This window comes from Phyllostomus discolor, chromosome 4 (assembly GCF_004126475.2).
Source record: "Phyllostomus discolor isolate MPI-MPIP mPhyDis1 chromosome 4, mPhyDis1.pri.v3, whole genome shotgun sequence".
NCBI lineage: Eukaryota > Metazoa > Chordata > Mammalia > Chiroptera > Phyllostomidae > Phyllostomus > Phyllostomus discolor.
In genome coordinates, this window is record NC_040906.2 from 149597070 (window position 1) to 149622391 (window position 25322).

A 25322-nucleotide genomic window follows, 5' to 3' on the forward strand; every position below is an offset into this window, starting at 1 on the left:
CCTGGGGTGCAAGTCCCAGTAACTTTCCCTTGCAGAGGGGGCAGGGAAGTACTTTCTACTTTGAATTTCCATCATGATGGTTACACAATTGGAAAGAAACTAAGATGAAGGAACTCTGTGGCTTTCTTGATGAAGTAAAGCAGTTTGGGCCAGAAAGAAGTGAGGAGCCATGTCAGATTAGGAGCAGTACTTCCTGTATCCCCTCTTGAATCATCATACAATAGGTTTCTGACATGTAAAAAGCCCTGAAGAAATGTAGCAGAGAAGGAAGTGAATGAGCCAGTGCAGTTGGCTCAGTGCTCCAGGAACACCCTGCTTTGAGAATAAAATTGCATCTCTTGTGCCAACAGTTCAGACGAGGGAACCCATGCAAATAATGCTTGGAATTCGATGGAAGAACATGCCAAAGAGCTCTTGTAGGTATTTTTTGTAGATAGCCTCTAAGATTGTTCTGTAGCTTGGTTTGGTTGCTTGTTTGCTTTAGTGCAGGTGATGAGATAAGGGAATAAAGAACCCACCTTGTTCTGAGAAGCATGTTTAGATGACACAGAAGGACATCATCCAGGTGAAAAAGGGTGTGGAACCCTACCACCTCATACCTCCCTCCTGAGTAAGTGAAAAGCCAAGGGCTACTATAAAAAGTAATTTGTGTTGAGCTTGTTAAGGAGGGAAGTATTTTCACACTGAGAATGTCACACTCCAAATTTTAACCTACTGCTGTTTCCTGCTCTTACTCATGTTGTGATTCACATGACTTTTAGTAGCTTTAGCTTCTTTAGGATGGAGGAACTAGCAAGCCAGTGGCCGCCCGATAAAGTTACACAACGTGGCTTATTTTGGAGGAAAGGGAAGTCAGGGTGAGGATCATTTATTTCATCAGCCTTATGATCATCAAATTTACCCAGGCTAAAAATGGTCTTTAGTCATTTAGCCATTTATACCCCCCACCCCAGCTTCCAAATTCTCATGCTTAAATTCCCTTTTTGTAGAAGCTACTTTTAATGTAAAAATTGTCCCTCTCTCCTTCTTTTCTGTCACTCTTCTCCTTGTTTAATCCTTTCCATTACTTAATAATAGAAATAGCATAGCACAAGAACTTAAGGTTTCCTAACTCAACCCAAAATCAGGGAGTAAGAAGAGAAATGGAAGATGCTCATACCCCAGTTTTTTGGCTGTAGTCAAGAAACCAACATGTGGCCAAATTCAACCAGATTAAATGAAGAAAGCTGTAGATTAATCATGTGCATTACAACCAAACTGAGGTAATAAAGGACACTAATATGGTGGCTTGACAAAACGATACCCCAAAGATCAAGAATTTCAGGATCTGACAGTAAACATTAGGAAAATATTTGATTTGGCCATGGAGCTAACACTTCAGAACTTACTGTGTGCTGGGAATTATTCTAATCACTTTGCACATATTAACTCATTTAATCCTCACAGGAAAGCTACCAGGTATTTACCATTGTTATCTCTACTTTGCAGATAAAGGGAGCTGAGGGACGAAGTGATGCCCGTGGTAGACATGGAGACTCACTGTCCTTCAAAGGACTTTCTGCACAGCTGCCTTCATCTGTCTGTACCTTCAGGGTTAGTCTCAGCTATTTGGCTAGAGGTCAGGGCCCCCCCAGGGCAGCCTGCCTTGGATGGCAAAGAGAAAAGGTATAAAGGTCCAGCCAACTTGGGCTAACATGAAACAATTTTGATAGGAACAGTCACAACAAAACTCTCTGCCTGAGTGGCAGAACCTTTGATGAGCCTACATAGCATTTCAGCTTCTGCCTCCACTGGGGTGACCATCTTAGTTTTTCCAGGACGGTCCTGGCTGTAGCACTGAAAGTTCTATGTCTCAAGAATCCCTCATCCCAGGCAAACCAGAATGGTTTGTCACTTTAGCCCAATCCTGCCTCCTTTCCCTTCCTTCCATAGGTATCAATCTCTAGTCATCATCTTGCACCCCAAACTCCATCTCAGTGTCTGCTTCCTGAGAACTCTACATGTGACAGAGCCCTGATTATATCACAGACGATGGGCCTGTCAGCATCAGGCTGTGTGTTCAGATGCTGCTTTCACTGTTCTGCAGGTTTCACTCCAGGTTTCTCCAGGTTTAACTGTTCTGGTCACTAGAAAGGGGTACTAAACAGAGGCGCAGGCAGATTCTCCAGGCTTTATACTGTCCAAATGAAATGTTTCTCAATAAGAATGAAAGTAGTTTGTGTTTATTAAATGCATCAGGTGACAAGCTAATTGCTTTGGCTAGGAGGGAGGTTCTATCAATATCCTTATTTTACAAATGAGAAAACTGTAGCTTGGAGAGTTGACCTGCCCTAGGATTTTAACCTGGGCATTCTGTTCCTATATTAGAAGTCTCGATAAATCTGAGTAACTTAGCATTATAAATTGGAAAAATTTTTTGAGGCATAGGGAGAGTAGAGTTGTAGAGTAGGTTCAGGATAAGCTGGTAAAGATTTTGTATTAAAAAGCAAGCCCAGGAAAGTGGCAGGAGGCTACAATCCAAGTTGTCAAAAAAGCTAAAACAGTTTACGAAGAGGGATGTTAACTATTCGATTATAAGTTGTTTCTATTACAGTGAAGTAAACTTCTATCACTCTCTCCCTCTTCTCAAATCTTCCTGAACCTTCACTGAAGTTTGGCCCAGAAGGACCTCACATTTAGGGTGTGCAATCCACCAATGGGGTGCCTGAGCAGAGAATAGGAATTGATAGGGGCAAGAAATCAGGGACCATGGGACAGATTTCTCTAAATTCCCTTACCCCCACCTCCGTCAGGCCTAGAGGGATTTGCAGAAGTATCCAGGAGGTTATTGGAATTTCCACCGGCCTGGAAAGGGATTTGAGTCTAATTTGCTTGTATCTTTGGGGACAGAGAGATGCCAGATGACAGCTGAGATGGATATGCATGACATATTTATTAAGATAAATCAAAATGATAAAGATAGCTACATAGATCAGGGAAGTGGGAAATTGGGTATTTTATATATTTTTGTGCTTTTACTGGGTTGTCCCAGATTTGTATAACAAATATGTGTTATCTCTACAATCTGAGAAAAGAACAATAAATAACCAGTGTCTATTCCTCCTGTATTCTTTTTTTAAAGTTTTTATTTATTTACTTTACAGAGAGGAGAAAGGAGGGAGAAAAAGAGGGAGAGAAACATCAATGTGTGGTTGCCTCTTACACACTCCGTACTGGGGACCTGGCCTGTGACCCAGGCATGTGCCCTGACTGGGAATCAAACTAGTGATGCTTTAGCTCACAAGTTGGCACTCAATCCAACGAGCCATACCAGACAGGGCTTGTGTGTATTCTTGATTATATAGACTCTTTTGTCTCTTGGGTGAGCCTACTCATTAAAAAGAAACAGACAAAACAAATACACGTGTAAACCATGCCACTGGCTCATACATAGTTATTTTGTATATAGTTGACCCTTGAATGACATGGGTTTGAACTGCTCAGGTCGACTTATATGTGGCTTTTAAAAAAAAGTTACGCAGTTGGACCACCATATCCCTGGGGTTTTGCATCTGCAGATTCAACCAATTGCAAATCAAAACTTCGGTGGGGAATCTTCAGATGTGGAGGACTGAATTTATACATTATTATACATCAGTTTATATAAGGGACTTGAGCATCTGCAGATTTTGGTATTTGCAAGGGGTCCTGGAATTAATGTCCCACAGATACAAGGGGATGACTGTAGTTATGTACTTGGGGAATCAAATGTTAAACGTGCATTTCTGTCTATTCAGGGATCAGTGTCCTAAACCCCAGTATCGTTCAAGGGTCAACTGTAATTATAGAAATGTGGTCTATTTATTGAGGACTTATTATCTTAACGTTAGAGCACACAAAATGTTTCAAGTCAGCACCATTGGTCTAGGCAGAGCAAAGTGGTCTTTGAGATTTTAAGTCAGTCCTTGAGACGTGGATCAAACCAAGTTGATACTGATCAGACCAAGGTTTAGACCTTGAATGTGCAGGTAATTTTCTCTCCTCAACTTGCTTATTCTCAAAATGACCAATATTATTTACAAACATAATACAAAAAATGTTCAGGTCTTTGGATTAAAGATTCTATATAAAAGATGGTTACAATTCTGACATATTTCTATGTTATTGATCAAGCACGTGATCAACATTCAGGCCAAAACATAGAAACCAAAAATTATAAACAAGTTTCTTTGCTTATTTTGAATAACACAGGTCCTAGTATTTCATAAGAAGGCTAATTTCAAATATAAATGTTTCCCCTGATTTTCAAAAATATTTAATAGAAAAATAAAGTCATGGTTTGTTATTTGAAATAGCTCAAATACTCTGGGGCACAGAGGGATGAAAGATCCATGATTTCATGTCTTGGATATATCATCTTTGACTTACTAATTTCCACATTTTGTCAGAGAGTGGTTGATAAAGGAGTACTCTTTGTTCTTTTAGAAAATGAACAAATCCTGAAAGAAGGCATGGAAAGTTTAAAGTGTCATTTTAATGAGAAAAAAAGGGAAAAAAGAGAAAGGAGATTCTTTGGGCCTTCAGATCCATATCCTGTTGACTGTCAAATCAAAATGTATTGTTTCTCTCATCTCTGAAGTCTTAGTCTGAACCTGGCCATCGAGCTTTGCTTTCTCCTGCTATGATGGTAATTCCTGCAGAGCAGCTGCTTTCTGCTTCTGAGTCACTGGGCAAGATTTATTTCTGGGGCCCAACTTATAAACAAACATATTTCAATCTCATAGTGATTTTAAGGTTTCTTTATTGCTAGTAAGGACTTCAGAATCAAAAGAACATAAATGTTGTCAGTGACAATAAGTTTTAGAATTAAAAGAAATAGCAAATTTCCTAACCATGGGCATGTGGTGTTCATTTAGTACAATGGCAGCAGCACAATATTTCTTCCTAAATCAGTGGGTAAAGTATGAAATTAAAAGGAAATGTCTGTATCTAAAAGATACACCATTAAAATTTTTCATGTGTGATCATTTAAAAATTGTTTGCTTTAGATCCCAGTTTGGAAGCTAGATACAAAAGACATTTTAGTGGATGACTAGGGGAAAATTTTGAAGATGGACTGGACTGGTGATACTGGAGTTAAAGTTAATTTTGTTCAGTGAATAGTCTTATTTTAGCTGTGAAGGAAAATGTTCTTACTTTTTAATGATGTGTGCTGAAGTATTTATGGGTTAGATGTCACTATGTCTCTAGTTTGCCTTAATAACTTCAACATAAAAGGTAAAGTGAGTTAAAAAATTAAAATTTGTTTCATTGTGTCATGTTCTCTGTTCATATTTTTATTCATGATTTTTCTTGTCAAAACATCTTACTTATCTGAATTCTTATTTATATATTTATTATTTTTATCATGAAGGTGACATAGGAATATTACAAAAAATTGAAAAATTCACGATTATATTTCTCAACCCCAAATATTATTAAGACATGTACTTTCTTTCAGTTTTTAAAAGCCTAATATATATATATATATTATACATATATAACCATATATATGGCTATAATACATACAATATATATGTATATATGTAAACTTGAAGCAGAGTGTATGTATAGTTTGGTCTCCTGTGGCTTTTTTTTTTTTTTGCCTTAATACTGTGTCTTGAGCCTTACTACCCCTTAATTTTCCTAATATACTATATTTTGCCATGTATAATGCACACCCACATTTTTGTGCACATTATACATGAGATTATTATGCCCACTATTATACCCATGGTATGTAGTCATTATACCCATGTATAATGCACATTCTTATTTTTCCCTAAAAAGTTTGGGCAAAAATGTACACATTATAACTGTCAAAATACAGTACATACTTTTAGTGCTAAAGGGCAGGCAATTTTTAACTTGCCTACTGTCTGTTTCATGGCCAGCCAAGCCTAGGACCATTTGCTGAACACATATGCATTGCCTCATGACCAGTGCAACACAGCTGGAATGGACAAAGAAGTAAATCATAGCTCCCTGAAGCTTGGGTTCTTCCATCCTGCCCTACACAGAGTATAGATACAACCTTTAGGTCTTCTGTAAATGGGAAAAAAACTCCATAGTGCCCACTGTGTATTTGCATAATGCCAAAGGATTACTCCACATATTCTACATCATTGCCAGTTATGAGGGGGAAAAACTTTACAAGTGAAATCTGGAGGGCACCACTTAAACCCAGTGGTCAATTTCAGCATCCTCAATAAAGAGGCACCTGATATACATACCTCTTGATATGATGCAGTATGAAGTATAGGTCTAAAGACTTCTGTGAAGTATTACTGCCAAAATGTTTAATCTATGTCTAATCAAGACTTCTGTATCTGCATTTGCAAGTATAAGAAACACAGGGGACTAAGGAACATGTTAAGTGGTCCCATAAGGAAACAGTCACATAAATCTAGAAGTTGGGACATTCTACAAACCAATTGACCCACATTTCTCAACAAGTCAAAATTGTGTAAAGACAGGAGGCTGGGAGGAAGGGCTGTTTTATATTAAAAGGGATTTGATATTTATAACAGCAAAATGTAATGTGTATTTCTTGTTTGGATCCTGATTTGAACAGACCAGATAGAAAATAAACTTTTTTGGGGGGAAAACTGGGTATTAGATGGCTGGGTGATAGAACTTATTAAAATTTTGTTAGGTTTGTTACATAAGAGAATGTTTTTATTCATTGGAGATGAATATTCATTATACTATTCTTTCTACTTTTCAATATATTTTCAACATTTCGTCATTGAAAAGGTCTTTTGGGAATGGAGTGAAAGCAGGGAGGGGATGCTTTCACTCAGAGCAGGATGGGATGTTTCTATTATTTTCTGTTATCATAATAAAGGAATTACTGTTCAAGACATGAGAAATGAGATAATCAAATAATAGCAATACAAAATTACACAGGGTTAAACACACTTTATTTTACAGTTTGTTGGAAATTTAATTTCATCTGCCTGTCTCTGAGATGAGGATAACACAGGCAAACAGTTTTAAAATGGAAATTCCTAATGCAAAAGTTTTACTACACAGGAAGAAAGAGAAGATAACCACACTATGTATTTATTGAGAACCTATTGCATGTCAGGCACCATGTCAAGTACTGGAGATAGTACAACAAAGTCCAGTGTGTTCCTGCCATAGTAGATGTATTCTCTGCAGAGGAAGACAGACAAAAATATGATACAACAGACATATAACGTACATGGGGAAATTACTCTTGTGGGAGAAACAAACAATGGCTATGAAAGAGAATAAGTTTGATGGTCAGGAAAGGAGTCTTCTTGTAGACACACTGAGGCTGAGTGCTGTAAGAGAAGAAGGAGTTAGCCACAGGAAAGATGAAGAACATTCTAGGCAGAGGAAACTGTGTGCAAAAGTTTTAATGGGGTGAGACTGAGTAATGTGGTAGCACAAGTAAGCACAGCCCACTTCCTTGCACGACCATACCAAATTTACAATTAAATTATAGAACAACCATCACTCAGAACTGGCAGAGAGCAAGTTGAATGGAAGTCTGACAACTATAAAATTAAAGAAAACAGATCCACCTAAACTGGTAGGAGGGGTGGAGATGTGGAGTGGGCTGGTACCACATCCACGTGTGGTGGATAAGAATTCAGGAGGGATACCTTGGGTATGAGAATTCCCAGCCCCAGACCAGATATCCCAGCCCAATATTCCAGTTCTAGGAAGGTAAGTCCCCATAACTCTGGCTACAAAACCCAGCAGGGACTGAGATGGAGGAAGAAACTATTGGAGTCCCAAGCAATTCTTAAGAACCCCCAAATGGACTTACTCATACTCACTCCCTCTGAGCTCCAGCACAGGGGTAGCAACTTGAAAGGCACGAGTGTCATACAAGGGGAAACTTAAGTGTCTGGCATCAGGCAAGAACTGGAACAGCCTTTTCCCAGACAGAAAGGTGGGCAGAGGCCATTTTCTCTTTTCTGAACCCTCTCCCCAAGAATGCCACGGAGCCAGCAGGCGGGTGTCATAGCCTAGACTCCATCAACCTGGCTAACACTGTTTGACCCACCCAGAAGATACTCTGAGGCTCCATTCCACCCAACTTAGGGGCCCACCCAAGTAACTTTTCTGTAGGAATGGCTGGTCTTGGTTTATGCTTCACAACTCCCTAAATCCTCTCAAACAAGCAACAGTCAGTGTCAGTGAGCCCCCAGCTCCAGTACCGCTTGCTAAGTGGCTCCAGGCTCAACACTAGTAGCATCCAGCTTAGATCCACAGCTTGGCTACTCCTGAGAATCTCCAAGCCCAGTACAAGTAGCAGCCATCTCAGATTGCTTTATAGCTGATGCAAGGTGGCCAAGGGCAGAACATAGGTGGGGACTGGTTTTGGCCTATGGAAACTCCAGGGCTTGTGTACCAAGTGGACAGCTATAGACCATGTAGATGCATTTGCACTGTTGATCCTCCACAGAGGGCAGAGGTTGGTGGTCAGTGGTCACAGCCAATCCTTACAGCTGACTAGCCTGGGTAAATTCCTCCCATTGACCTTCCAAGAGCAATCAAGGCTCAACTATAAGAGATGGATGTACCTAGTTCACACGAAAGGTGCACCTTGAGTACTCACCTTGGGTGATAGAGGAGGCTGTGCCACTGGACCCTACAGGACACCTACTATATTAGGCCATGCTACCAAGACACAAGAGTCAAGGCAGCTCTACCTAATACATAGAAACCTAATATAGGGAGGCTACAAAAAGGAGGAGATAAGGAAACATGGACCAAATGAAAGAACAGATCAAAACTTCAGAAAAAGAACTAAACAAAAGGGAGATAAGCAATCTATCAAATGCAGAGTTCAAAACACTGGTTATAAGGATGTTCAAAGAACTTAGTGAGGACCCCAACAGTATAAAAAAAATCCAGTCAGAAATGAAGGACACACTAATTAAAATGAAGAACAATTTACAGGGAAACAACAGTAGAGTGGATGAAGCCAAGAATGAAATAAATTATTCGGGAAATAAGGAAGCAAAAAACAACCAATCAGAAAAACAAGACATAAAAAGAATCCAGAAAATATGAGGATAGTGTAGGCAGACTCTGGGACAACTTCAAGTATTGCAACATTAACATCATAGGGGTGCCAGGAGGAGAAGAGAAAGAATAAGAAATTGGAAATCTATTTGAAAAAATAATGAAATGTAGGGGAGCTTTGTCCGCTGAGCCCCGCGTCTGCCACGGATGGGAATAAGTCTACCAAGACATAATCTGCTTGGGGAGGAAAGGTAGCCAATCTCTCGAAGAGAAGGACCAAGAGCCTTTTCCTTAATGGCTTTTATTGGGTTCGTTTACACAGGAATTCAGGTAAAGCTCATTACTTATTGCCAGGAAGTAAGGATCAAAACAAGGAACTCTGAGGGCCTATGTTGAGTCAGGGTCAAAGGCCTGTAAAAAACTTTACGGAACAAACTTACTTCTTCCCTGGACCCTTATCATTTAATTGAGAGCATTCTAAACAAAGCAGGTTTCACAGGATTTTACATATTCTTTCTTAAGCCTGATTGCCCGGGGGAACCCGCCCTCTCCAGCATAGGACTGCACCACCCTCCGTCATTGTTTCAGGCTTAGGTGGAGCAAGGGAAGTGAGGCAGCCAAGAGATTAGGAGATTTTCTCACAGACAGAATGAGGACTCAGGCTATGTCAAAGCCGAGGGGTGAGGGTCCATCACCCCTTTTGCTGTAGTCCCCAAAGTCCTTCCTTGGGGGCCTCCCACGTGATCGTGCCTGTCTTAGATCGTTCCTCCCTTGGGGAATCTTACCTGTCATTGGCTAACTGACCAAGCATTGGGGGCCAGTTATAGATGAAGTAAAAGGAGCAGAAGCGATGCTCCTGCCAGGGAAATAAGCTTTGTCTCCTTGGTGGCTTATGGTCCAAGGTCATTCCCTCAGCCTTATCCTTGGTGGGGGTTACAGCTTCTGATACCAGGTAGGGCGGTTCTCAACAATGAAAGAAAACTTCCTAGATTTGGTGAAGAAAATAGACAAGTAAGTCTAGGAAGCACAGAGAATCCCAAACAAGATAGATGCAAAGAGGCCCAATCCAAGACACATCATAATTAAAATGCCAAAGGTTAAAGATAAAGAGAGAATCTAAGAGCAGCAAGAGAAAAGCAGCTAGTTATCTACAGGGGAGTTCCCATAAGTCTGTCAGCTGATTTCTCCAAAGAAACTTCAAAGGCTAGAAGGTATTGGCAAGAAATACTCAAAGTCATGAGAAACAGGTATCTATAGCCAACATTGCTCTACCAAACAAAGCTATCATTTAGAATGGAATGGCAGATGAAGAGCTTCCCAGACAAGAAAAAACTAAAGGAGTTCATCATCACCAAGCCATTATTATATGAAATGTTAAAGGGACCTTTTTAAGAAAAAGAAGATAAAATGTATGAACAATAAAATGGCAATAAATATATACCTATCAGCAATTGAATCTAAGAAACAAACTAAGCCATCAAGAACAGAGATAGAATCATGAATATGGGGAGCATTTTTTATGGTTGCCAGATGGGAGGGGTGTGCAAGGGAATGAGTGAAGAGGTGAGGGGATTAAGAAGCACAAATAGGTAGTTACAGAATAACCGTGGGGTTGTAAAGTACAGTACAGGAAATGGAGAAACCAAAGAACTTCTGTGCATGACCCATAGACATGAAGAATCATCTGGGGATTTCCTGAGGGAGTGGGGGTGCTGGGTGGAGGAGGGCAAATGGGGAAAAATCAGGACAACTGTAATAGCATGATTAATAAAATATAATTAAAAAAAGAAAAATATAAACTTAAGTTGGTTGGGAAAAAAGTTTTAGTGTGAGAAAAGCAACTGAAGAAAACCAGTGTGACAGGTGTGAGTAAGTGGCACTATGGCAAGGAATTTAAATTTTTTCCTAAGTGCAATGGGAAGCCATATTGAATAGTGGTCATTTATTCTAAAATAGTCAATTTTAAAAGAAGACAGGTAAATTTCTAACATGCTAATAGCTTAGGAATTACAACCACATGTCCTATACCTTGGCCACACTCAATCACTCAGTACAACCTTTCAGTTCTAATTGGGTGCCTCCCAGCTGCCAGCATGGCCAACTGATTCTCACTGGGAGTATTAGGACTCTATTGCTGGATGAAAAATTATCACAAAATGTAGTGACTTAAACAGTAAGGAGCAGTTATTATCTCACAGTTTCTGGGGGTCAGGAATTCAGATGTGGCTTAGCTGTATGGTTTGATTTGGAGGTTTCTTATGCTGCTGCAGTCCAAGTGTTGGCTAAGGCTTCAGTCCTTATAAGGCTTGACTGGGACTGGAGGAGCCACTTCCAAGATGGCTCACTCCCATGGCTGATGGCAGAAGGCCTTACTTTCTTGCCATGTGATCCTCCTCATAGACCTACATAGACCTCATGACATGACAGCTGACCTTCATGTGAATGATCCAAGTAAGAAAGGAAGGAGAAAAATCACAGTACTGTTGATGACCTGGTCTTGGAAGTAACACACTGTCACTTCTGCCATGCTTTATTCATGTCACAAAGAGATGAGCTACTGAGTCCAACCACAGTAAAAGGAAGGAGATTTAAATTCCATCTCTTAAAAAGAAGATGTCCAAAAACTTATGGACATATTTTAAAACCACAACATTTAGCCCTGGCTAGTGTGGCTCAGTGGATTGAGCACCAGCCTATGAACCAAAGGGTCACTGGTTTGATTCCCAGTTAGGGCACATGCCTGGGTCATAGGCCAGATCTCCAGTAGGGGGCACTCGAGAGGCAACCACACATTGAGGCTTCTCTCCCTCTCTCTCACCCTTCCCCTCTCTGTAAAATAAATAAATAAAATCTACCCCCCCCCCCCACAACATTTAGTGACTCAACTCAAATCTCATCTTCTATGTGAAGCCTTCCTTGATTTTCCTCAGCAGAACTAGTCATTCTATTATTCTCTTGATTTTTATATTTTAGTTCTATCTCTTACAGTTCTTGCCTTGTTTACTGTAAACTGTTCACATGCCTGTCATTCTCATGAGACTGGAAACTCCTTCAGGCCAAGGGAACATGCCTTATTAATCATTTACCTCCCAGTCTGCTCACTAATAAAATTCTTAGGTCACAGGACACTGCCATCCACTCCTGAGTGAGGATTTTTAAAAAATCCTTTCATACTTAGTGCTTTTCTTGCCTCTCTTTTTTTCTCGATTTACTGTTTGTATTATATATAGACCTGTTTTCTCAACTAGATGATAAACTCCAAAAATAAGACTATTTTAATCATCTGTCTTTTTAAATCCCTCATAGCACAATAGGCATTGCTTTGCATTATAATAATAAATAACTTTTTAAAAGAATTAAACAAGAGTGCCCTGCAAAATTAAAAAAATCTATCCATATTCTTGGTATTCAGAGTATCTGCTGGCGACCCCACCTCCAAGCTCTAATAAAGAAAAATGACCTCAGTTCATAAGGCACAAAACACCAGCCTTGCAAAAGAGCTCTGAAAGACAAGGGTCTTCTGTTGCTTCCTTTTTCCCTCCATTTTTGAAGTTTTATTGTTTATGCTATTACGGATGGCTTCCTTATTGTTTGAGAGAATCAAGGTCTAGCACTGTGAGGCCCTCTTTAGCATGCCATGGAAAGAATTTGAGGAGATCTTGTTTTTATATTCTCTCTCTAAAAGTGAGAAGCCGCATTCCCTCCCATAGTTACAAAGTATCATCTTGTCCTTGGTCTTAGTTTACAGAATGTTATCAAGTCAGGTAGTTTTACCTAGGTAAGTTGGAGGCCTGGATGATCTTGGTTCTCATAACTAGAAATCTTATGACATTGCAAGAAATCTTCCAACATTCCAAGAAATCTTCCTGGGGTAGAATTCTTTGGGTTTGAGAGAAACAGTTTGACCAGTACTGAGCTTAAGACAGGGCTAAGGTGGGGACAGGGGGAGAACAGATGAGCAGAGGGTGGAACATGGCCTGCACCTCTGCCCAACTTCACTTTGACAAGGATGCCCTTTCTCAGGGCTCCTCGTGAAAGAATCAAGATTACTGCACATTAAAATTAAAGAAAAATAATGGAAGAGCCTCTTGCAAAAAGCCAGTGCAGATTAGTATTAAGGGGTAACTTTCTTCTCAAAAGGAAAAAGTAAATGGGTATCATCCTTTCTTTTCTGTCTCTGACCTGTAAAGACAGAATTGCCTTGATAGAACAACAAAAAATGCCTGCTTTTACTTGGTTCTCCAGTTTCTAAGAAGGTAATCCATTCATGCTAAGTCAGATAACATGGTAATCCCAGAGCATGGTACCCACACACAGTAGGCTCTCAAACACTGCCAGTTGCTCTGATGGTTATAGTGCTAATGCTGTCTGGGTTCTTTGGTACTGTGACAACTAAACTGTAATAAAATCCTGATGGCTTCTCTAGCAGGAGAGCAAATAGGTCCTGAAGCAAGAGTCAGAGAATATGGATTTCACTAAGTCATAATTATTTGGCCTAGAAACATTCACATTTTACATGTCTCAATTAACTAGCACAATGAAGTAGAAAGAGAGAACTAAGCTTTTAAAGATGTTTGCAAGAGGTGCATCTTGGGAAACCTCTTCTCCCAGGAGAGTGAGGCAGGAAGAGAAAGACACCTCCACCCTCCTAAGGAGAGATAGCAGACAGAAGGGGGCTTGTTTCACACCGGAGCCCACGGCATGAATTACGGTTTTCTTTGTTAAACAGCTTTCAGAGACATGTTAGCACCCAGCCTGACCGTTGCCTGAAAGGGTGGAGGGCACAGACTAAAACTGCAAATTGCTGGTTAGTTACCAAATATTTGAGTTTTGACAAATCTGGCATTCATACTGATGTTATATTTAATTTCAAATTTAACATTACATCTGGAAAACCCGAAATCTTGTTGACAACCAATTAAATGATTAATGAGTTTAAAAATAAACACAGAAGATCAAGAGCTTAAAAAGAAAATTATTTCAGTTAATGCACTCTCTCCCCTGAGGTTTTCTTTTCTAAGCCAACTGAAAAATGCTTAATCACATTCCTTTGATTAAAGGTCTTCACCCACGGAAATGCACAAAAGGGAGTTTGTTTCACTTAGACAAGAGTGTCCAGTGGTTTAGTTGCTAGAAAATTGATATTTAATAACATACATTTCTAATAGAGACTCCCATTTTGTTTCAAGCTGTGGAAAACTAAACCTTGCTAAGGGAGGAAACAGACTTGAACATCTATTTTTCTTTTTGTTTTGTTTTTTCAGTTTTCATCTCTTTCACAATGATTATTACATATGTATTAACTTAGCTTGAACATAAATATTATTAAACACATTGAGTTGGCCAAAAAGTCCATTTAGTTTTTTCCATAAGATAAAAGACACCATTTTCATTTTCACCAATAAGTTTATTGGTTTGGATATTTTTGAGTATATAATCTATCTCCCACATTGTTCTGAGTTTGATTGCTATCAATTTCAACCGGTCTACCCCACCATGGAACATCGTCCGGTCTACCCCACCATTGAACATCGTCCAGCAAGAAATCTCCAGCACAACACTTCGCAAACTACTTTTGACATGTTTGACCAGTCACAGCACCTTCTCCATACACTGCACAAATCTTTTTTGCATTTCAGTTACATTTTTACATTTCTTGAAATACTAAAGCACAATATGCTGAAAATGTTGCAGATTTTCTTCCATTTTCAATATTAAAATGATACACAAAAATTCACCAATTTTGATAATTTTTTAAAATGCACACTGATATGACAGCTGTCACAATACAATCTAACATTATTTTGAGTGAAATTAAAGAAAACCAAGTGCTACTAGAGCCATCTTACAAGAAAAATAAATGAATTTTTTGGCCAACCCAGTAATTATTGGGATAGGACAAGTACCCTGAGATTCATTTCCTAAGAAATATTGACCGATTTCGCCAACTACTCCTAAACAAACAGGAGAATTCATATGATAAGCATTTGACTTAGCAGACGTTGCACTATGAGAAGATGCGAGGAGAGGCACTGTGCCGTGGGTGAAGGCACATTGGGCTGGGCACAAGGGCCCTCAGTTCTAGCCCAGCTCTGCTGGGAACAATCTCTCTAAGTCAGGATAAGCCATTCACCCCTTTGGTCTCTACTTCCTTCTTTAGACCTTGGCTAGATGGTTTATCTTGTGAGGCTAATTAATGAGTCTTGTACATGTGTACATGGCAAGGTACCATGATGTCCAAGTAGTGTAGAGCCTAGGCTCAGGAGCAAGGCTGTCTTGGTTCAGAGCGACTCTTAGATGAGTGAGCCCAATGCCCCATTCGTCACCTATAAAATGAGGATAGTAATGGGCCCCCTGTTACAGGGCTGTTGCGAGGTCTAGATATGATAATACACCTAAGTCCCTTAGAATAGAGTCTGGTATAAGTGTTAGCTGACATTTGATTTTTTAAAAAATGTTTCCCTTGTTCAGTGCTTTTGATTGGTCACCACCCCCAATTGTCTGAAGTGTCCATATGTCCCCTGTAACCATTTTGTGATTTTTATCATCTCATGGAAGTGTTCAGTGGATATTCTGCATAGCTATTAGAGCTCTAATTTTCAAGCTGTGAAAAAAAAGTGAAACTTGTTAAGGAGAAATGCCTTAAGCTTTCAATACCTCAAATGTTCTCTGGTTTTAATCTCTTGTGCAGTGGCTGCTGTTTAATGCCTCTGTGTGGCATTAAGTATCAGGATCTGAAGATTAAGTATCAGGCCCTGAAGGGCGGTATTAGAAATGCTGGTGATGGCTCCCATGCTTTTACAAATCATTAGATCTTGCCTAGGCCCCAACTCAAAGGCATTTATTCATGCACTCATTTATTCTTTCACTCACAAGCTTTTATTGTATATTTGCTATACATGTCGGTCACTCCACAAGGTAAATAATACATGGTTCTTCCTTTTGAAGAGCTCAGAGCATATAGAAAGGACAGATCAACGAATTTATAAATTACCAAAGTTGTAAGTGTAAGGACATGAACAAAATGCTGTGGGAGCCCAGAGAACAGGGCAACTAATTGTGCCTGGAGGATCCAGGAAGTGACACAGAACTTGGCCCTGAATGGCAAGTGAGAGCTTTCTGTGCGATTGTGCAAGTGTTTATTCATCTGGGCATCGCAGGGAGGGGAGAGCAAAGGCACTGTGAAAGGGGCTGAGGCCTGCTGAGAGGCATAATCTTCGTTCCTGGGAAATGACAAGTTTTTTGTTTTTTTTTTAAGTGGTGGGAGAGAGGTGGGGAACAAATTCCTCTAATATCCTATTTTCTTCCAGGAGTGAGAGAATTTAAATTAGATATCATGAGGGGAGAGAAAATGTTTCTATAGGATATTTAAATGTTAAGTCTTGAACTTGAAAGCAGGTGTATAATGATTTTGAATTCACTAGAAGAACCTGGTATAGCCACAAAGCTGCCAAATTCATCCTAAAATGTATGTGGTGTGGGATGCCATCCACAATCCCCCAAAAGTTTCTTGAAGTAGGTTTGTGAGTAAGGTGAGGAGAATGGGTGTTAGAATGTGGAAGACAAACTAACTGAATGCTTTTAGAAGCCCACAAAATCAGTACAATGCACACTCATATACCTACTGCCTGGATTTGACAATAGTTAACATTTTTGCATTTCACCGTATTTGATTCATGCATAGATATGTATGTGTGTGGATGTATATATGAACCATTTTAATGAAAATTACCAACATCATAGTATTTTATACAAAAGCATCACATGGCCAAAAATTGAGGTTAATTTTTCTTGTGTAATAAAGCACCAGTAACATACCTAACAGAATAAATAAGAATTCCCTAATTTCTAGTACTGAATCCATATTTATTTCTCCCAGGTTGTCCCAAATTATCTTTCATATCTTTTTGTTTAAATAAGGCAAATATATATTTTTAATGGGTGGCATAAGATTTTTGGGCTTCTTGGACATAGAAAAATCTAATTTTTACTTTAAACTATATTTTGTACCTTGCCAGATTTCTTTGAAGCTTGAAGTATCACTAAGACTTGGCTAAGTACACATAAATGCTTAAGAGAAATGGGATTAATTTGCTAAGGAAAGCTAAAGAAAAGAAGAGCTGGGATTTAGAAAACCATGACCTTCTAAGAACCTCCTCGTCCCTTCAGATCAGGGCTCTCAGAAAGGTTGGTCTGCTTTTTTTCTAACAGAGAGCTCTGGAGAGATTATACTGATGACAGAAATGCTAACAGATGATACTCAACTTTTCTTCCTCGCACTCCACTGTGAACCTGGGTAACTTAATCAGATGTTAGGAAATAAAATAAAAAAGTGAAGCAAGAATATTCTGCTTGCTTTTCAAAATTGTTTTCTCACACCTGTCCACACCATCTCACACCACCCAGGATCCATCCAATCAGCGCTGTTACAAGCCCTGCTGGACTCCATGGCCTAGGCCCAAGGCATTCTCCATTAAGATACGTGCCTGAATGTGCATTAAGATGCTCTTACTCTGGAGAAAATGAGAACTACCATTTCTACCAGGAGAACAGAAGCAATAGTTGGAGGGGAAAGATTTAATTCAGTACAGTGTAAGAAATGGATTTGGTAACAAATGATGCATAATAAATTTTTTTGAATGATCACCAATTTAGTGCAAGGTTATAAATATAGTACCAAGAGTTTTGTTTCAGGACCATATGAGAATAATTTGCCAAACTGATGTCCCATAATTCCTAATACTTTACTCTCCTACATAATCACAACATAACCATCAAATTTAGGAAATTAACACTGATACTTGAGTACTATCACCCAACACTCAGATCCCATTCAAGTTTCACCAAATTCCTTTACAGACAAAAGATTCAGTTTGAAATGACATGTTGCTTTAATTCTCAAGTCTCTTTAATCTTCTCTAATCTGGAAGAATTCTTCCATCTTAACTTTTATAATCTAAAAAATTTGTAGCATCTGAACCCGTTGTTTTGGAGAATGCCCTTCAGTTTGGTTATGTCAGATGTGTCCTCATGATTAAATTCAGATTGTGAATCTTTGGCAGGAATAACACAGAAGTGATGCTTTGTTCCTCTCATTACATTCTATCAGGTGGGTATTTTAATTTTATTTTAATTTGTCCTATCACTGATAACATCCACTCTGATCATTTGATTAAGTTCTTACCTGCCAAGCTGCTTTGATATACAGCTACTCTTTTTTTGTAATTAATAGTATTTTGTGGGAAGGTATTATGAAATGATATAAACGTACCATTTCTAATCAAAGTTTAATTAATTAATTAATTTTAATCCTCACTGGGGATATTTTTATTATTGACTTTTTTTTAGAGAGAGAGAAAGGGGGAGAGAGAGAGAAACATTGATGTGAGAGAGAAACATCACTCGGTTGCCTTCAGCATGTGCCCCGGCCTGGGATCCACCCTGGCCTGGGATCCACCCCGCACCTGAAGTGTGCGCCCTGACCAGAGACTGAAGCTGCAGTTTTTTGGTGCATGGAACAATGCTCCAACCAACTGAGCCTCCCAACCAGGGCTATTCATTTATTAATTCATTTCATTTTGGGATCTCATATTTCTAAATTATTCAGTGGTTTAGAATCTGTCACTATTATTCTTATTTTGGTGATCATATTGTCCTGGATTTGTCCCACAGCAGTCCCCTTCAAGCTGACTCCTTGTGTCCTTTTGAGAAGGCCCCACCGTTCTTGGAGCGCTTCCTTGCTCTCTGATACAAAACAGATTCCAGACTTATCTTGCACGTTTCAAGTCCCAGCCTCGAATCAGCCATTTCTCCCAGGAGCCTTGGTTCCTTTTAGTGCAGGCTGGTATTTAATTGCTAGGTGTGCTCCTTGCTCTTGGGGTAGTGCTTCTCCCAGGATCTCTTGCTGAATAGAACTAACCAATATATGTGTGTTACTTTCCAGTTGCTGCTGTGACAAATGAGCACAAATGTAGTAGTTTAAAACAACACAAATTTATTATCTTACCATTGTGGAGGTCAGAAGTCTAAAATTAAGATGTCAGCAGGGCTATGTTCCTCCTGGAGGCTATAGGAGAGTGTTAATTTCCTGGCCTTTTCCAGCCTCTGGACGATGCCTGCTTCTCTTAGCTGGGGAACCCTTCTACCATTTTCAGAGTCTGCAACATGACATCTTCGAATCTCTCTCCTTTCCCTCTCTCTTACCTCTGCTCTGCTGTCACATCTCCATCTCTGACTGCGACCCTCCCACCTTCCAATATAATCACAAGGGCCCACCCAGATAATCCATGATAGTCTTCTCATGCTGAAACACTTAATCACAGCTGCAAAGTCCTTTTCATCATATAGGTAACATCCACAGGTTTGCTGCATTAGAATGTGAACATTTTGGAGGTAGGGAGTCTATTAATCTACATTCCACAATATGTATGTACATATATACCTATTTACTTTTGTATCTACAGAAATATATTGAAAAATATGAGTTCACCTGGATACCTCCAATTCCAGTCCAACAGCTACAGTGTTCATTCCAGGTTTCTCTGTTCTAATATTTGCATTTCCCTTCACCAGTGGTGAGAAACCTAGCTCCTATTATCCTGAATGAGTTGCTTATTCGATTTATCACCTCTACGTAAGCAGTCTCCTGTTCCACTTCTGGCTTCTTACCCACGGAAGCATGTCCTCCCACTCTGCTGGACTCTCACACTTGACACTCGGCTGCCCTTCCACAGGGCCCCCCTCCTTACCAACCGGGACTCTGCCGCCCGCGCCAGGCTGCCCCTGCAGGAACGTCATCCTCACCCTGCTCAGGGTTGGTCAACTCACCCTAGTTAGTGTTAACTACTAACTAGTTAACACCCTCCTAACCCTGCTGGTGTCCCAACAGCCAGTTCTGACCATCAGGGCTTCCTCTTGTCAATGTTCTGTCCCACCCAAAGGTTTTAGGAGTAAATCATTGAGAGATGGAAGAGAAGAGAAAGAAAAGCCCAAATGACATATTTTTAGGAAGAAGAAAGGGTACTGACACCCTGATGCAAACAAGTGTGAAGGGTGGGAAGGACGTGTGGAACACTGCAGGGGCAGAGGTGGGGAACCAGGTAGAGGTACACAACCGGGGACCTGAGGCTTGAAAAATGCTGGTTCCTGGAATTGGCCCCTGTTCTTGGGCCTGTTTGCATATTTGAGGAGTTGATTTATTTTTCTGGGCCGAGAAGGCTGCCACCAGCCTGGAGCCTCATCAAACCATTTTTTTTAAAATTTAAAACAAAACAAAACAAAAAAATACACCCTTTGGCTCCTGATGTTTTTTATGCTGATTAAGAACACTGACTTGGCTAAAGGAACAAGAGGGCTAATTGTTGCTCTGTCCCTTGAAGCAGAAGCTTTTGATCAAGTTAAGTGGGAGTTTAAGTTTGAGGTACTTTACAAATAAGAAATTTGGAGATAAGTTGATGAACTGAATTTGAACTTCATTCCAAACTCATTGAGCAGAAACATTTCAGATCCTTTTAATCTGGGAAAAGCCCATTTCAATGACCCTTTAATCCCTTATATTTCTTTAAGATAGAGTTTCTTCTCAAATTGCTTATCATTTATCTACCTACTGTGAAGGGCATTTCAAAAATAAACTCTGAAGTTTAAAAATGTTTGAATTTCTTATTTTCTGAGATGATGGACACCTTAGCTCGAGTGCCTTCTCCCTCCACGCTGGCATCCAGACCAAGGTCGTCGTCTGGGAGTGACTAGGGAGGACCAGCTTCTCAGTGGCAATCTGGGATCACGCTCGGCTTCACCACGTGGGTCTGTGGGTTTGATGTACAGAAAGCAGAAGCTTGTGGGTTCTAAGCTCAGTTCCTTCACTAGCTTTTGAGTGAATTGAGGCGAGTCATTTAATTTCCACCTGTTTGGTCTGCCTCATTTGCCATGTGGAGCTAATGATACCCCTCATCCACTTATCTCAGAGGGATGTCGTAAGGGCTGATTAGTGCACAGGGCGGTCAAACATTGCATATGTGTGATGAGCTAAGCAAAGTGAGGCTGTGAGCCCAGAGACCTCTCCAAATTAGAGGTGATCTTTCCCTTCAGGAATGAGCTATGCTTATGGTGCTGGTATTTTTTGGCCATTTCTCTGTTTGTCTTATTAATTCAGCTCATGCTATTACTTATTACATATATGATAATAGGCTTGGCTCAACAGAGATGAAGTCACCCACTTTAACATTTTTGTGTGTGTACTTACTATGTGCCTGACATTCTCTGTATTGGAATTAAAAGCCTAAGCAAAAACCAAATCATGAGACAGTCAGAAAATGTGAAGTATTTATGAGCAAATCCATGTTTATGTTTCTACTGTTAACTCTGATGACTTGTTTGTTTGAACAGAAGCTTCTCTTTTATCATAAAACTTACCTGAAGGAAGCTGGGCTTCAGTTTCCTGAGTATTTGTGAAAGACACAGCATAGTTTTGAAAAGGTAGGACTCCCCAGTAGCCAATTTCTCACCAGTATATCCTCAACATAGAGAAGTTAAGTGAGACTGTACAGGAACTGAACACTAAACTGAAAATGATTATTTCATACTTCTGAAAAATCCTCATTTATGCACATGTGGAAAGAATTTCTTTTCATAGCATATCCCTTGAGCCATGTGGATGATCACTGCCTTCAATGACTTTATCTTTGAACTTGCAGCAGCAGGAAAGCTTTGGGCTTTTATATCAACCAGAGCTGGCATTGCAGTTCAAAATGCCAAGGGGGTGGGGGGAGGGCCTGGTGGGAAACACAAAATAATACAACACTGAGTGGGAAATATTAAGGGTTTGGCAACTTTGTTTCCAGTTCTTGGCTTTGGATTAGAGTACGGCTTCTGCTTGGCTGAGGTAGGAAAACTTTTGGACTATTTTCGACAGACAGAACAGGCCACGAAATTTCTAATATTATTTCAAGCTTGCTTGGCTCTAGTGCACTGAACTGGCTGCCCTCTGTCCCTTATCCTGCAGTGTGTCATCACTGAATGTAGCTCAGTACACAGGGACCTTGCCTTTAGAGCCTGTTTCAGAAGCATTCCCATTCTGGGGTGAGACCATCCCTGGTAAGGGCTTAATGCTGTGGCTGCTGATGTTTCTGGAGGAGAATCAAAGCAAGTCGGTTATTTCTTCTCTAAAACTATGTGATAACTATGTGTCAAAATCCAAGGCACCACTAAGCCTTTAAACTAGAAACTAGATAACATTTTATAGGACCGCAACATTTAAAATTCTTGTGTATTTCTAACCTGTATTCCTGTGGAGAACTAGGGAGAATGTTACCAGTTCTCTAGGCAACTCCCCACAATAGGGAGCTTGGTTTTGCTCCCCAAACTCTATTTTCTCCTCCTCGGTTAAGGAAGAAGGATGTAGCAATTTAAAGGACCTCCTTGGGATTTAAACAGAATGCTTGAAGCTTCAAGTGTTTAATATACTAATTCTTATATATTTGTATGTTGTAACCTTAGGCACTGAGAACCCCAGAGGCGGTCTCATCTGTTGATAATCACATTCCTTGGCCTCCTAAGCAAGGAGAAAAACTTTGGGTCGTGTGATGTTCACCCTGTGGTGTGCCAGCAGGTTGGGGGTGACTGATTTCTATTTTTTTTTTATTAAAAGCCACAAGCTTTAGGAAAATGGAGTTTTAGCTAAGGGATAGCTTTGCTTATTTATTTGTTTGTTTGTTTATTTATTTTTAAGTATTGTTAATTTTAAGCTTTGCTTTTGACCATTAAAAATGGAAGAAGGATGACAAGAAGGGAAATGTCTTCACGCAGATTGGTTGATGAAAAAATTGGGCCAAAAGAGCACCAGGATGGTAGAATGTTCTGACTTTGTCACTGATTCACTTGTTCAGTGACCCGAGGCAATTCTCTTCCTTATTTCAGAACTCACTTCCTCTTTGTAAAATCGGGATGCTGACATTTGCCACTCAGGTGGTATGGCAAGGGGGTGACAGCGTGGGGTGTGGAGACAGACTGCTGTGTTTGAATCCTAATGCCACCACTTCCAACTGTGTGGCTTTGGGCAAGTTATTTGATGTTCCTCTGTGCCTCAGTTTCCTCATCTACAAAATGAGGATAATAATAGTACCTGTGTCTTAGGATTGCTGTGAGAAATATGTGTTACGATATAAGTAAAATGCCTGGCAGATATTATTCAATCAGGATTAGTGTTAGTGATATTTAACTTATCTGGAGGTAGATTGGTATTATTATTATACCTTAACCAGAGTTACGAAGGTCCAAAGAAGTAGAGAAATTAGCAGAAATAGAAGTTTTCCTGAGTCAACTTAAAGATGAAACAAAAACAAGGACCAAAACCCCAGCTATTATGTGTAACAGCCAAGATTTCAAGAACTTGTGCAAATCTGGATTCATTGGAAATATTTCACAACTATGCCCATGTGATGTCAGTAAACTGTGTAAGTAACAGGCTGAGTGACCCAAGGTCGAGGAGCAGAGAGGGAGGTGCCTGCCTCTGTCGCCACGTTGGGGTGATGCCAAGGCAGTTGCAGGATTTCCAGCAACATCCTTACAACCATTACTTTAGGTGACATTAATTAGTTGTACACTATGGGTGAGGTGTACACTATGTCACTTCCTGGGTTGGGTTAATTGAGTTGCAAATAAACAAATGCTTAGAGATGATGCATCCCAAAGTGTTCTTTTACAGAGAAAGGCAAACCCAAAGCAATAACCTGGGGCTCAGTTTGGCTTTGTCTTTCCTGAGCTGGCCTTTCTCCACCTGTTCAGGCTTGTTTTCTGCTTTTCCTCAGCGTGCCCCTCTCCCTCCCTTCAGCTTTGCCTCCTCTGTCCCGGGAGTAGGAGGTGCTCAGGCTTTTACTTCTGTTGGCCATCTTGGAAAGCTTTCCTTTCTCATTCTCTTATCTATATGTTACGTATTCTTTAAGCACAGGCTTTCTCTCCATACATCTCTCCTTTGTTATGCTGCTCTTATGATTTCTCTCAGCATCTAGAAGATTTACCGTATATAGCCAAAATAAGGCTTTCATTTCTTTGCTATAGCCCTAGCACCATGTTCCTGCAAGTAATTAATGCATTCTTTCTTTATACCCCTTGCTGCACATTTATTGAATGCCTACCATGTGGTGCGACTGTGCTAGCAGCCAAATGTTATAAGTGGGTATTATTTTCATTTCATAGGTTTTAAAAAATGAGACTTTAAGATATTGTTGTTTGCTCAAGGTCCCACAGCTGGCAAGTGATAAGGATGGAATTTAAATCTGGGTTTGTTCTTTTTAGAGAATCTCATGTGCTGCTCGTGAACAATTGAGTAGATAAGAGGGGTAGAAAGGGCTTCTTAGAAGATCTGGAGGTGAACTTGACAGCAGAATTAGAATTGGTTGCCAGAGTTAGTGGTTAGTTGGGTGGTGGTGGTGGCAGGGTGGGGTGGGGGTGGTAGGCAGAATGTTCAGGACTGAGGACACAAAGAGAGGGCAAACGGAATGTTCATGGAAGATCAGAGGGAAATGGGGCCTCAGAGGTGGGTGAGGGCCACATCTCGCTGACCTTCTGTCTTGTGGGGGTTCGGGGGGCTTGTCTAAGCTTGACCTGAGTGCTGGCCAGAGGCCTGGGGCCAGGGTGAGAGTTCCCTTATAAAACAGATGGAGAGATCTAAAGGTGAACTACAAGCTTTGACCCTAGGGCAGGAGAAGGCCAAAGTGAGTGGGTTGCTTCTTCCATCACTGAACCCAAGCACTGAGAGTGGGGCCCGACTGAGAGACAAAGCAGAGTTTCAAAAGCTAGTTTCGGAAGCTAGAATGGAGGAGAGAGTCAAGAGCAAGTGTCGTGGCATAGCTTAGGTCCAAGACACATTTGATGACTACAGCTGGAGGCCTGAGGCTTGTCTGAAATAACTTCATGGGGTAAAGGTAGATCTGTGAGGCTTATAGGCCCAAGATCTGGAAAGAGAAGATAATGAAGAGCCTTAGATGATTATACCATCACGCTCTGCATAACAACTTTCCGAGCATGGACAGACCACATGTACGAATGTGGTACCATAAGATCACAATGGAGCTGAAAAGTTGCATCACCTAGTGACATTGCAGCCGTCTTGGTGTTGTGGTACAACACATTACTCATGCGTTTGTAGTGACACTGGTGGAAACAAGCCCACTGCGCTGCCAGTCATATAAAAGTACAGCATATACAATTATGTACAGTACATAATACTTGATAGTGATGATAAATGACTATGTCATGGTTCACATATTTACTATACAGTATTAATGGGTAGAGTCTTTAAA